The 5,684-nt window shown below is 38.0% G+C and overlaps 1 long non-coding RNA gene across 1 annotated transcript; it reads right to left on the reverse strand.

Moving 5' to 3' along the window:
* Positions 1-441: 441 nt before the first annotated feature.
* LOC112183322 lies at positions 442-3,795 on the reverse strand. Its single transcript, XR_002929834.2, has 6 exons — positions 3,104-3,795; positions 2,522-2,605; positions 2,170-2,425; positions 1,898-1,998; positions 783-937; positions 442-704 (listed from the first exon to the last, which is right to left on the reverse strand). It is a non-coding gene; the product is annotated as an uncharacterized LOC112183322 (long non-coding RNA).
* Positions 3,796-5,684: the final 1,889 nt, after the last annotated feature.

Consider the following 5,684-nt stretch of genomic DNA (forward strand, 5'->3'; position numbering starts at 1 on the left):
ATTGAAAAAGTTATCCGAACTCCCATGATTGTAGCAATTAGAGGGAGATATTGACATCAGGGGGAGGCATGATGTCTACATGTTCGATCTCGAAGAGTGAAGGACGTGTTGTGCTCTTTTTGTCATTCGACCAGGGTTATTTTTGTCCCATAGGGTTTTTGTTACCTGGCAAGGTTTTTAACTAGGCAACAATCAAAGCGTCATCACCAAATTTGAGCGGCACAATGGGGAGTGTTGAAGGATATCGACATAATGTGTGCCTCTACAAACTAGGGTTTAGAGTTGTAATAAGAATGTGTTTTAGGTATTCAATTGTAATCAGATTCTATTACCTTTTTGGGTACCTTGTAACTCTCTATTTAAAGGGCTCATATTATCAATGATAACACACAATTCTATTCTCCTACAACAATTCTAAGTTTATTCTAGCAAAATCTCCCATATGTCAACAGTTGCATTTGAAAATGAATAACCAGTCTACAAAAACTGCTTGGATATGCTTCGTCTCACCTCACAACCCCATCTAAAGACTAAAGTACAACTAAGAAGATCTCAGATCACTTCATCATCTCGGAAAATAGATTAGATGGTGAGAAACCTCACCCTTCAAATCATAGGTTAACTATAGCAACAACTCAGCAATCTGAACAGCATTAAGTGCAGCTCCCTTGCGTTTTTGATCACCGCAGACAAAGATGTCCAACCTGCTCAGATATTCCCATTTGTGGCTTGTTAAAATATGCAAGGCAAAATTAGAACATGTACTGTAATATTAGTCTTACCCATAGTTCCCCTCCTGGGACACATCATGGCTGATTCTGCCAACTGCAACATCATCTTTGTTTGACACCTCCAAAGGTGTAGGGAAGTTATTAGCTGCATGGACATCAATAACCGCCACACCAGGAGCCTTCTTCCGAATATACCTTGCGGTGTCCTGGACATGGAACAAATTTAAGCCTCTAAGGAGAACTTGTGATGAACGAATGGGAAGAAAAACTGCACTGATTACATTAATGAATAATCCATCTATTGCAAATTAGCTTGTCTGTGATCGTGCTTGATTGAGTTTCCCACATAAAACACCATGACATGCACATATCACTAGAACATAGGCACGGAAATACAGTACTCGACTCAAGTCCAGTAAGATAAAGCTTACCGTACTTGTTAAAATATTTATAACTTTACTGCAGAAAGTGCCAACTACAAGTTGGTAAACATCCTTGGTGTGCCATACGAGGGACTTGGATCGAATCTCAAGTTCATCAAGGTTGGGTTCATGGAATGCGAGAGGATTGCCTCTCATTGTATAGACCATAGGCCCAATGGCCCTCCAATGGACAAAAGAGACTGACCAATTTCATGGGGATAAAAGTACACATGCATCTTAGCACATTCAAGAATATCTAATATTTCTTCTTTGAAATGACCAACGAAAAACCAAATGCTACACCTGGGTACTTTTTTAATGTTAAGAGTGATTGACAATCTTAATGTTATGCTCGAGAAAGAAGTAGAAGAGAAAACAAGAGCACAGTGACTTAAATCCACTTGATCAAACCATTGTAAATAAGATACAAGAACAGCCTAAAGTCTTAAGAACATAAACATAAGAGAATCATCATGCAGATGCAAAACCAATGTTGATAGTAGCACAAGAGCCATTCGTATCCATGGAAAACTTCTTGTTAAGTCTTTCCTCGGTATAATATAATATCAATAACAATGAAATTCATGATATCATCTACAATTTTGTTCTAACTACTTTTCTTCCCACCAATGGTGGAGATTTACAATGTGAAATTCCTTAATGACTTTACCCAAACAACTCATCAACAACCAATATATATTTTTTATCATCAACGTAGGTTATATAACAGTATTGCAGTATTACCTCATCAAGGAGATTCTCAAATTCACAATTTACACTCTCAGCATGTGCCCGTATTACAGGAACTCGCATGCAAGTGACAGTTCCTTGACATCCTTGTCATTCTGATTCAGAATAGATATGGACAACAAATAAATTACATCTGCTGTTCTACACCAATATGTTATCATCTCCATTCATAAAATCCGACTTCCAATAAACTACTCTTTCTTAACTTCACTTGATTAACAAAATAATTGTTATGGGAGTGATAAGAAACTAGTAAAGATACTAACCCATGTTTATTGTGTCTTCTTGACTAGTTTCATTTCCTCTTCATTATATCCATTTGGAAAAACCGCTGAACTGTGGGAAAACAAATTTAAAGCATATTGCAAAAATGAAGGCAGATATAGGTGGTTCAATGAAACCTCATGGGAAACAGAACAGAACACAACTATTTTTCCGAAAACAAACTTGAACAACAAAGAGCAAAGATAGACAGACCAGCCGCTGAAATATCTCAGAAGTTACTGGCTTCCCTTCCAGAACCTTAATACAAAAATAAAATTACATCAGCTAAACTAGAAAGATGAAACCAAAACAAAACTGAAACCAATACAGCAACATGGAGAAAGTAGAAGAAACCTCATGAGTTTGCTGCTCAAGCTCTATCATAGCAGCAGCAGCTCCACTAGCAGCCTGATACGTACTGACCACCATGCTTTTCACCTGAAAACCCCATTAATAACCCAATCAACACAAACATTTCCACAAAACCCCAATTCAATTCACATCCAAAATCCAAAAACAACCCAGGCCAAATCAACCAACTTTCTAGCACCAAAACACAGTGAAGTAAGCAAAATACACAATGCAAGCAACATCATATACCTCCAACATACTCATAATCCCTAAAGCAACCAACTTTTATAGCACCAAAACACAGTCCAGTAAGCAAAATACACAAAGCAACCAACTGTACATAGCTCCAAAACACTCGTAATTTGGATTTCACATGCTTCATTTCATAACCCAATGAACCCAAATTTCCAAGTCACATTACGAGTGAAGCATGTGAAATACACTCATAATATGCATTGCTGTAATGCTACACTCATGCTTAGAATTTGAGAAATTTGCATGTATGCTAGCACAGTAGCAACAACTCTAATTACAAGAATCAAAATTTTTCCAAATTAAGCGAATCCCAGTTCAAAGCCAACTGACCTCAATAACACCCAGATTCCTAGAAGGTGTAATTGTAACGCAGGTCAGGATAATCCGAGATCACTTGGCGATGGTTGACGTCCAAGGCGGCATAAGGAAGTGAGGGATCAGTTTGATGTTAGTTACTTTGTCTTGGGTACAATACAACAGCACACATTTCATAATATGAGCTACTCTGGCTACCTTTAATGGGCTTACTTAATGCTGGCTTCGTTTCTGTTCATTCCATCTCGGTTTGGGTCAGTAGTAGAAGACCAGTGTTTGAGTGCCTTTGGGTCAGAGTATGACAGCCGAATCATTTTACCAGGACTTATCATGTGTTTCATCAACGTCTCCTTTTGGCACTGTAAGACTTCACAACAGTCAACTTGAATGAGAGAATGAGTAGTTTGTATTGATGTTTAACAGAAGAAGATACAAAACTTTATTACAATTCTAACACAGGGAGGAGGCTGGAATGCGCAGGCTGTATGTTACAGCCTCTGACAATTGTCGACGTGGGGCGAGGAGAGCCACACAATTGGTCAAAGTAGGGGCATTTTGTAATTTCTCGTAGACGGATGTTAGGGAGTAAAACGGATGGCCGTTGAGGTAAAACTTCTAAGGGATTTTGATGTCTATTCTCACAAGACTACAAGAGTCGTATAGCCAGCCACCACTTGTCTTGACTTTTCTCATCTAGTCATCTCAGGTTCTCATTGACCAAATGAGATGAAGAAGAAGTTCCAGTTCATCAACCCACCTCTGGGCTCTAGATATGCTTTCTACGTCGAAGAGGACGAAGGCGATGAAGAAGACACTGCAAGATCTTTCAAAACTATGGTGGGATAACGAATCTGGTTCAACTAATCAATGCCAAACAGATCAAATATCATTGCGGACACGGGTCCTGATCCCTTTAATCAGTTCCCAAAAGGTTGTAGAAAATGCTTTGTGATTGCTGATAGGCCATCGAGGAGAAGAACGAACGGTATGGCTCTGGAGAAAATGGAGGAAGGAGATGAAAAAATTGGATTTTTGTGGCTGATGCACCAACGAGGATGGTGGTAATTAAATGAGTTTTACCCAGATTAATTACAGTGAGTGGAATTGTCACTGCTACCCCTCCGTCTTAACCGACGTTGGCTGCGTAAGTTGCAGCCTGCGTATTCCAGACTTCTCCCTAACACAGAAGATGTAAATATATATGCAATGATCCTAAGAGACAAAACTGATTAATTGATAAAGATCCACATAACATGCAGACATGCTTTTCCATGTTTTGTGGTTTCTTTTCCATGTTTTGTGGTTCCTTGCTTTTTCCTAACAACTCACGCTAACACTCCCCCTCAAGTTGGCGCATACACATCAATCATGTTAGGAATTGAACATGTTTACACATGCCAGGAACGTAAGTACGTACATACTCTATTTTTTTCGTGTGCTTTTGTAGGCATCATCTCTCAACTGTTGACATTTTTGGTGAAAAATATTTTATAACTCACATACACATATTTCAAAGCTATGGTAATTGACATCCAAGTTCTAAATTGAAATCAACTAGTCTTTCCGGAAAAAAAAAATCAATTACTCTTTAAAGAAAAAAAAAGAAAAAGAAAAAAGAACCCTAATAGAGCATAATCTCAGCATAATGTGACATCCAACTCAGCGACTCCCCCAATTTTGGTCTCCTATTTCCTCAAATGGATGGTCAAATCTGCGGGCATAAAGTTTTTGAAGACGAGGCAGTGGTTCAGAGCAGGTCTTCCTGAAATCTTTTGGAAACATGAAAGCCTACAACAAAATCAAAAACTAAAACTTATAAAAAAAAATTATCAAACGTCAAAATCTAACAAGAAATAAAGTGGGAAGAATTGTCGTCTTCAAAAAAAGAAAAGAAAAGGAAGAATTGTTAGATAGCCATAACATGGCATTAGTATGAACTCACCTCCTGATCATGAACAAATAGGAACATTTCTGTGCATTGAGAATCAAAATTTCTACTAAGAAAATCTCTGAGAGTAGAAAAGTGTTTCCACAATAAGTAGAAAAGAGCTAGAAACTAATGAGGGCTGCTGCAAATTGCTCAACAAAAGTGATCAAAAAAAATGGAAAAAGATAAATGAATATATACATGTATTGCATAGATAAAGCTCACCTCGGGATCAAAAACTAATAGGCGTATTGATGTGGAGCAAGAAGCATAGCCTTTACTAAGAAAATCTCCGAGAGAAGAAAAGTGTTTCCATGACTCATCTACAAAGGTGGCTTTCCTGTCCCGAACTGCGATTATACCCTCCTTAGGTTCAGAGTTTCCACAAAAATGTTATGCTTCATGTAACCATTGAAAGATAAAAACTTTAGATTTGGGCATTGATTGTGGCCTTCATGCTGTCATGGCATCCAAGCAAGTCAAGACTATCCAAGCCCTGAGCATGGATCTTGATATATTTCAAGTTATTGCATCTATCCAATGTTACTCCTTCTATGTTACATTTAGAAACAAGTCTAAGAGATTCCCGATTCACATCTCTTACTTTAACAGAGTAGTCACTGCGTCTCACTTTCAAGGACTTTAGGCTTGAACTTGTAAAATTAAGTA

This window comes from Rosa chinensis, chromosome 2, assembly GCF_002994745.2.
Source record: "Rosa chinensis cultivar Old Blush chromosome 2, RchiOBHm-V2, whole genome shotgun sequence".
Classification (NCBI taxonomy): Eukaryota; Viridiplantae; Streptophyta; class Magnoliopsida; order Rosales; family Rosaceae; genus Rosa; species Rosa chinensis.